The following is a 9,187-nucleotide window of genomic DNA, read 5'->3' as shown; positions in this document are numbered from 1 at the left end:
AGTTATAAAGTGTCTATGCAGGGACATCAAGAGATACATCTTAGCCATGAAGCTCAAAAATTAGCAAAGAATCCTGACAAGTTCTGGCAAGTTCTTTATATAAGCAATGCTGGTTATCCTTTAGGTGTTCAACTTTTCAGCTATGAGCTTTTGTGAGAAACAGTCTTTCATGCAAGGTAGGTAATAATATTCCAGTAGTTCTTTACTCCATCTAATATTAATCAGTGGTAGAAATTAAATTTACATAGATCTGCATAAATAATTCAGCTATCTGCCCTGCTCTAATGTATTTAAACCAAATAAAATAAAATTTGAACAGAATAAAAATAATGGGGCTATTTTTAAGTGGTCACCTCCTGATTTTTCTCATTTTCTTATCCAAAGTCAGAGACAGGAATTGCATTACCAGAAAAAAGGAGAAAAAGGAGAACATGCACTTGAGGACATCTATAATCACTTTCCTCTATTGTTCTACCACTTCTACCCCTATTGATACAGTAGCTCTCAACAGGGGGAAATCTATCCCCCCAGGATAAAAGAGACAATATCTGGAGACATTTCTGGTTATCACAACTGGGGCAGGGGGGTGCTACTGGCATCCAGTCATCCAGTGAGTAGAGACCAAGGATGCTGCTTAAGTATTCCTGGTCTGACCATGAAATGGAAGAGGAGCACACAAGAATGAAGCACAATACAGAGGCCATAATTAAAGCATTATTAGCATCTCACACCTGTAATCCCAGTACTTTGGAAGGCCGAAGTGGGCAAATCACTTAAGGTCAAGAGTTCAAGATCAGCCTGGTGAACATGGTGAAACCCCGTCTCTACTAAAAACACAAAATTAGGTCAAGCGTAGTGGCTCACGCCTGTAATCCCAGCAATTTGGGAGTCTGAGGCGGGCAGATAACCTGAGGTCAGGCGTTCAAGAACAGCCTGACCAACACAGTGAAACCCCATCTCTACTAAAAACACAAAAATTAGCCAGGCATGGTGTCACATGCCTGTAATCCCAGCTACTGGGGAGGCTGAGGCAGGAGACTTGCCTTGAACCTGGAAGGCAGAAGTTGCAGTGAGCCGAGATCGTGCCATTGTTCCAGCCTGGGCAGCAAGAGCAAAACTCCGTCTCGGAATAAAAAACAAAAAACCAAAATTAGCCAGGCATAGTGGCGCGTACCTGTAATCCCAGCTGCTACTAGGGAGGCTGAGGCAGTAGAATCCCTTGAACGCGGGAGGCAGAGGTTACAGTGAGCCGAGATCATGCCACCGCACTCCAGCACGGGTGGCAGAGTGAGATTCCATCTCATGTAACAACAAAAAAAAGGGGGTGAGGGGTCTGGGCATGGTGGCTTATGCTTATGCCTGTAATCCCAGCACTTTAGGGGGCCAAGGCAGCAGGATGGCTTGAGCTCAGTTTAAGACCAGCCTGGGGCCGGGCGTGGTGGCTCAAGCCTGTAATCCCAGCACTTTGGGAGGCCGAGACGGGCGGATCACGAGGTCAGGAGATAGAGACCATCCTGGGTAACACAGTGAAACCCCGTCTCTACTAAAAATACAAAAACTTAGCCGGGCGAGGTGGCAGGCGCCTGTAGTCCCAGCTACTCGGGAGGCTGAGGCAGGAGAATGGCGTGAACCCGGGAGGCGGAGCTTGCAGTGAGCTGAGATCCGGCCACTGCACTCCAGCCTGGGTGACAGAACGAGACTCCGTCTCAAAAAAAAAAAAAAGACCAGCCTGTGCAACATAGTGAGACCTCATCTCTAAAAAATCTTAAAAATTAGGTGGGCATAGTAGCGCGCACCTATAGTCTCAGCTATTTGAAAGGCTAAGGCAAGAGGAGGACTGCTTGAGCGTAGGAGGTTGAGGCTGCAGTGAATGAGCTGTGATACTGCCACTGCACTCAAGCCAGGGCAACAGAGTGAGACCCTGTCTCAAATAATAACAATAATAATTTTTCCCATTCCCAAGTCCAATCATACTCCTGCAACTCTGGATACAGCTTCTCATCCCTTGTATCTCCAAGACAGTGAAGGTACCATTCTTAGGAACTATGGAGCCACCCCAAGTAGGTAGATGAATTCAGGCCCTCAAACCAGGCAACTACGTGGTTTCTTAAAGGACAGAATTCCATAAATCCATGCTGTCATGGGGCTTTCTTCTAAAGAGAAAAAATAATTCTTCATCCTCCAATAATACCAGTCCATCTCACTCTACAGTAGAGATGTCCGAGAAAACTAAGAGTAGCCTGAGTTATTGAAAATGTGCTAGTAGAGGCCCTTGGCCATTTAAAGAAACCACCCAAATTCATATGGCTGGTAAACAGAAGTTTCTCATATAGCATACACTTAAAATAAAAATACTCAAAATTAAATGTATTTTAGTAAACTCCTTACACCAAGATGTGCAAATTGTGGAAGTTTCATAAATTAAAAGTAAACAAAATTTTGACCCAAATCTCATCCACAGTTTTTACCTCATACTATCTAGGCTGGGTACGGTGGCTCACACCTGTAATCCCAGCACTTTGGGAGGCCGAGGCAGGCGGATCACGAGGTCAGGAGATCAAGACCATCCTGGCTAACAAGGTGAAACCCTGTCTCTACTAAAAATACAAAAAAAAAAAATTAGCTGGGCATGGTGGCGGCACCTGTAGTCCCAGCTGCTCAGGAGGCTGAGGCAGGAGAATGGCATGAACCCGGGAGGTGGAGGTTGCAGTGAGCCAAGATCGTGCCGCTACACTCCAGTCTGGACGACAGAGCGAGACTCCATCTCAGAAAAAAAGAATACTCTAAAGGAAAAAAATCAGCTTTAAAATTTGGCAAACATGGCCACGCGCGGTGGCTAATGCCTGTAATCCCAGCACTTTGGGAAGCCGAGGTGGGTGGATCATCTGAGGTCAAGAATTTGGGACCAGTCTGGCCAACTTGGAGAATACAAAAATTAGCCGGGCGTGGTGGCAGATGCCTGTAATCCCAGCTACTCAGGAGGCTGAGGCAGGAGAATTGTTTGAACCCAAGAGGCAGAGGTTGCAGTAAGCCGAGACTGCACCACTGTACTCCAGCCTAGGCAACAAGAGTGAAACTCCGTCTCAAAAAAAAAAAAATTGGCAAACATGAATCTACAGATCTGCATTTGATTTGTTTTTCTCTGAATTATATGCAAAAAGTACAATTCTCTTAAATGCTACACAAAAAAATGATGAGCAAAGACCCTACAAATTACTATTTAAATAAGAGGTGGGGGCAGGGTGTGAAGTCTCACACTTGTAATCTCAACACTTTGGGAGGTCAAGGTAGGAAGAACACTTGAGGCCAGAAGTTTGAGACCAGCCTGGGCAACATTTCGAAAGCCCATCTCTACTGTTTAAAAAAAGAAAAAAAGAAAATAAAAGAAATAAAAATTTAAAAATTAAAAATAAAAGAGGTGGAGGGTGTCATTCTAACATTTCAGAGACCAGTGAAGATATTAAAAGATAAATTGTGGTACTTAAGGAAAAATGCTTATCAGGCACATTTTAATCACAGTAAGATTTCTGTATGACAGAAACAAAAAAAGGTGTCTTCTATGTAATATTATTTTTAGGACCCATGACTTTGAAATTAGCTGGGCTATACAATATTTTTCCTTGTAATTGCTCTTGTTATCATGTAATTTTGTTTGTTTTTTTGAGACAGAGTCTCGCTCTGTCTCCCAGGCTAGAGTGCAGTAGTGTGATCTCAGCTCACTGCAACCTCCACCTCCTGGGTTCAAGTGATTCTCCTGCTTCAGCCTCCTGAATAGCTGGGATTACAGGCGGGCGCCACCACACCCGGCTAATTTTTGTATTTTTAGTAGAGACGGGGTTTCACCATGTTGGTCAGGCTGGTCTTGAACTCCTGACCTCGTGATCCGCCCGCCTTGGCCTCCCAAAGTGCTGGGATTACAGGCTTGAGCCACCATGCCCGGCCTGTCATGTAAGTTTTTCCTATAGAGATCTAAAATCCCTTCACTTTATCTCCAAAATTCAAAGGCTGTGAAAAATAGGTTTTTCATTATTCATTTGGAGGCAAAACCTGACAAGAAATGACTTAAGGCTAATAATAGTGCAGTATTTATTTATCCCAGTTAGTATGAACATCCAGATATTTTACTACAGAAATAATAATGCATCTGATTTAAAAAGTGCTGCCCTGACCTCTCTGGGGTATTACATAACACATAGTATCATATTTATTTTCCAAAACCCAAAAATCCAAAAATTTTTAAATTTGGATATACATTTGGTCCCAATAACTTTTTTTTTGGCGCCAAGGATTTTGAATAAGGTACTGTGAACTGGTATACCAAGTAAGACTAATTATTTTACAGAAAATACAACACATTGAGAATTAATGTATTAATAGAGCTTCACGTGCAATAAATTCAGGGTCTTCACAACTATCATGTACACACAATCCTGGAAAATAAAGCATAAAAAGACTTAACATGTCAGGCCAGGCGCGGTGGCTCACGTCTGTAATCCCAGCACTTTGGGAGGCCGAAGCGGGCGGATCACGAGGTCAGGAGATGGAGACCATCCAGGCTAACACTGTGAAACCCCATCTCTACTAAAAATACAAAAAATTAGCTGGGCGTGGTGGCGGGCGCCTGTAGTCCCAGCTACTCAGGAGGCTGAGGCAGAAGAATAGCATGAACCCAGGAGGCGGAGCTTGCAGTGAGCTGAGATCACTCTGCACTCCAGCCTGGGCAACAGAGCAAGATTCTGTCTCAAAAGAAAAAAAAAGAAAATAAAAGACTTAACGTGTCAAAAGCCAAACACATTATTATGTGTTTTTCAAGTGATGGTGATATTTGCATCCTGTAATATCTAAATCAATTCCTTAGGTTGAAATCACAGTTAAAATACAGCCAAAGACTCAGTCGGGCGCAGCAGCTCACGCCTGTAATCCCAGCACTTCGGGAGGCCGCAGCAGGTGGATCAACTGAGGTCAGGAGTTTGAGACCAGCCTGGCCAACATGGCAAAACCCCATCTCTACTAAAAAATACAAAAATTAGCCAGGTGTGGGGTTGCATGCCTGTAGTCCCAGATACTTGGGAGGCTGAGGCAGGAGAATTGCTCAAACCCAGGAGGCAAAGGTTGCAGTGAGCCGAGCTCACGCCACTGCGTTCCAGCCTGGGTGACAGATATATATATATATTTGTTATATATAATACATATATTTTTATATATTATATGTATTATATATTATATACTATAAGTTTTATATATTTTTATATATAATATATATTTATATATTATATATAAATTTTTTATATTATATATTTTATGATATATGACATATTTATGTATTATATATAAATTCATATATTATTTATAATATATATTGTATATGTTACATATTTATATTTATATATATTTATTTTATATTATATATTTTTATTATATTATATATTTTATATATAAGACCGAATTAGTAATATGCTGAGAAAAAGAATAATCCACTGTAAATAACTTACTCAATAAAATGCTCTGATTTTTAAACAATTATTCTCAGAGGTTTTAAGATTTAAAATTATTTCATTCTAGAAGAAAACTCTGAACAAATTACAATTGACTTTTTCTATGAAAGTAGAGCCTGGGACATGGCTAGAGACAGGAACAGTTCTTAAAGATATTTGAACGGGAAAAAGAGTTTCACAGTTCTTTCCTTCCTTCCTCCTTTAGTTGCTGCTTTTCTGGTTTTAGAATTTCAAACAAAGAAATACATACTGGCTCCACTGCTAAGAAACGCCCTTTTTCTCAGCAACTTCCTCTTCCAGTTTTCTTCTCCACCATTCACATATGAGAACAATACCCATAGCCATTCCTACCATTCTGATTAATCAAAAGCTCTGAGGTTTGGAAAAATTAAGGGCAGCAAGTTATTGTACCCAACTACCACCTACCTCAGATCCACAATCTTCACTCTTTAGAAGTCAAATAACAGGTTGCACAAAGAAAGGGGTATTAAGCTTAATCAGAGGCGGGCTATTGAACCTTTCACCCCAAGAAATCCAAAGAAATTTGAACTAAAAAATGGGAAATTTCTCCCATCCCAAGAAAATGTGGCCCTCTGATGGAGGAGAAAAGTGAATGGGCTGGCACCACCCTGAACCAAAGTCTAGTCTACACACCAACAGCTGCTGAACTTTCTTCTACAGGCAACCCTACCAGGATTCAAATGGAGCTCTCTGAGGATCTGACACACTTCAAAGTGACTTTTACGACTTACAAATAGTTCTTTCCAACTTACAGACTGGATAAAGGGGCTGGACTTATAATTAACCTTCCAGAGATCAAGACTGTCCCCATGCCAGAAGTCAAATCACATACCTGGGGCCAGACCTCTGCCCCCATCTGCAACAAGGCAAACTTCCCTAACACTATCTTTTAAGTGGGCAGTGACTTCCCCCTTGCCTAGAGATTCTGAGAGGAAACAATTTAGTTAAGTAACCTCTGCCCTTTACTGTGTGACCTTGGGCAAGTTACTTAACTCCTCTGAAACTTAGTTTCCTTATGTGTAAATTCTCAAGGGTCACTGTAAAAGTTCATAGGCCTAAGCGAGGGTTGGCACCTAGTAGGGCTGCCATAAAAGTTCTTCCTCCTCCTTCTAACCCTCCTGATTTCTGGGCCTAAATTCCAATCAGAGCCCCAAGGGGCTCCAAGGAGTCCTTCCTCTTCTCTGGTTCTATGGACAACCGTATTAAAACTTCCCCTCTCAGAGGCTCTAGCGTTCCTGGAGAACCAAGAGGACCCCAACTCACCCCATCATGGTCTGGGTAGCACCCACGTCCTCCTTGGAATAGCCCCTTTAGACAACTCTCCTCCTTACTCTGCAGACCATCCTGTACGCGCACACACCCACACGCACTCTTACACACACACACACACAGTGCCCTCCTCCCGCTCCTCAATATTTAGCAGGTCGGGGCCTCAACGAGCACCTCAGTTACTTCGTGGTCCAGAGATGGAAACTGAGGCTCAGCCTGCGGAAGAACTTGTCCAAGATCTCAGACAACAGCTGGGACCCAACTCCTGTACATACATCTGCCAACGAAACCCTCGTTTTACACATGGGGAAACTAAGGCCTAGAGAGGAAAGTGACTTGCTCAAGATCACACAGGGAGCTGATGGCAGAACCAGGTCAGGTCGGGACACTCGTAGTCCCTCAGACTTGCGGACCCCTCCAAGTTTCGGAAGGGGACTCCGGGTCACTCCCTCCCTCCCTGAGGGGGTGGGGTGGACTAAAACACCACCCCGCGCTGACCACTCGCCCAGCCTCTGCCACTCCGCAGTGAGAGTCGCGGCACCCACTCCCCCGGAACCCTGCGGCTCGGGAGGAGCGGCCCGGCCGGGGCCCGCGCCTCCCGGCGGGGTCTACCCAAGGGGACTTGTTGCTCACCTGGCCTCCCGCAGTCGCCGTCAGCGACAGGAAAGGCCGGCCGGCCGCACAGTCTCCGCACAGAGTGTGCTCCCGCGGACCGCCTCGCGGGCTGCCACACGGCCGGACCCCCCTCAGCGCGCTACGCCCCCAGCCGCGCTCGCCCGGCCCGTGTCCGCCATTACGGTATTCCCCGCCCTGGGACGCAGCCACACCCCGCCAATGGCCCTGATTGGTTCACTGCCCAACCCACCCGGGGCTTCGGGGCATTCCATTGGCCTGAGTAAAATGCCAGTTAAATAACTACGCAAAAGACGTACTCACGGGTACCCTCCCCGGAGCTCCACCCGGGCGACTTCCGCAATCCGAGTAAACAGCGGGGTGCAAACCAAGTGAAGTGGGGGGCAGAGATTAAGGCAAACGGACTCCTAAGTTCAAAGTAGGGAAAACTCACCGAAGAGAGTGTAAAACCTCGTACAGAGTGTGTTGAAAGATTAATTCTTCTTGTTAGCCTTCAAAGAACCGCTATATTTGGCGAAAGGAAGGGGCCAAGCCCGTAAACTTTCTGTGGACACCCCTCAAGTTGCAGATGGTGTTGTCCCTTCACTCCGGTCTCAGCCGGGGCAGAAAGTAGGGTGGGGAGAGTGAGTCACAAGCTCTAGCCCGCCCTGCACTGTCCATGTGGGGTGAGGCCCGGGTGCTGGGAATGGGGGATAGTACTGAAAAGCCATGGTCAAAGTGAGCGGATCCCTGGTTGAGCCACTTCACTCTGCGACCTCAGACATCTTCCAGAATTTATCTGGGTCTCAGTTTGTCCTTCTGCAAAATAGGAGCAGTCGTCTGTGCCTCACATGCGGGAGTGTTTGTTGAGGATTCATGCATGAGTGGGGAATATGATCGTCTTGTTGATTATAAAAGGCTGCAGCTGGCCGGGCGCGGTGGCTCTGGCCTGTAATCCCAGCGCTTTGGGAGGTCGAGGCGGGCGGATCACCTGAGGTCGGGAAATCAAGACCAGCCTGACCAACTTGGAGAAACCCCCGTCTCTTAAAAATACAAAATTAGCCAGCCGTGGTGGCGCATCCCTGTAATCCCAGCTACTCAGGAGGTTAAGGCCGGAGAATCGCTTGAATTCTCCGCCGAGAGGCGGAGGTTGCAGTGAGCGGAGATCACGCCATTGCACTCCAGCCTAGGAAACTAGAGCGAAACCCCGTCTCAAAAAAAAAAAAAAAAAAAGGCCTGGCGCGGTGGCTCATGCTTGTAATCCCAACACTTTGGGAGGCCGAGGCGGGTGGATTACTTGAGGTCATGAGTTCAAGACCAGCCTGGCTAAGTGAAATCCCGCCTCTAGGAGGATCACCTGAGGTCGGGTGGTTGAAACCAGCCTGGCCAACATGGTGAAATCCAGTCTCTACTAAAAATACAAAAAATTAGCCGGGCATGGTGTCCCATGCCTGTAATCCCAGCTACTCGGAAGGCTGAGGCAGGAGAATCTCTTGAACCCGGGAGATGAAGGTTTCGGTGAGCCGAGATCACGCCATTGCACTCCAGCCTGGGCAACAAGGGCAAAACTCTGTCTCAAAAAAAGAAAAAAAAGAAACCCTGCCTCTATTAACGCAAAAATTAGCTGGGCGTGGTGGTGCGCATCTATGATCCCAGCTACTTGGGAGGCAGGAGAATCGCTTGAACCTGGGTGTTGGATGTTGCAGTAAGCCGAGGTCATGCCACTGCACTCCAGCCTGGGAGACAGAACGAGTCTAAAAAAAAAAGGCCGCAGCTAGATAGAAATGTGA

The 9,187-nt window shown here is 45.8% G+C and overlaps 1 protein-coding gene across 31 annotated transcripts in view; it reads right to left on the bottom strand.

The window, feature by feature from the left end:
* Positions 1 to 7,602, bottom strand: part of WASF2 (WASP family member 2) — a 101,834-nt gene extending 94,232 nt beyond the window's left edge. For 17 of the 31 annotated variants that reach the window (XR_013405201.1, XM_077966754.1, XM_077966711.1 and 14 more), the window contains exon 1: positions 7,419 to 7,602. The gene's annotated coding sequence lies outside the window, so the exon portion shown is untranslated. Of the gene's footprint in view, positions 1 to 982; positions 1,124 to 1,174; positions 1,300 to 2,468; positions 2,598 to 2,642; positions 2,784 to 6,779; positions 6,888 to 7,418 lie in introns of those variants that run through there. The other 14 variants (XM_077966672.1, XM_077966730.1, XM_077966710.1 and 11 more) reach the window with 8 other exon arrangements.
* Positions 7,603 to 9,187: the final 1,585 nt, after the last annotated feature.

Source organism: Macaca mulatta, chromosome 1 (assembly GCF_049350105.2).
Source record: "Macaca mulatta isolate MMU2019108-1 chromosome 1, T2T-MMU8v2.0, whole genome shotgun sequence".
Lineage (NCBI taxonomy): Eukaryota > Metazoa > Chordata > Mammalia > Primates > Cercopithecidae > Macaca > Macaca mulatta.
Note: the sequence above shows the minus strand (reverse complement) of the source record. Positions and strands in the feature narration are given on the sequence as shown.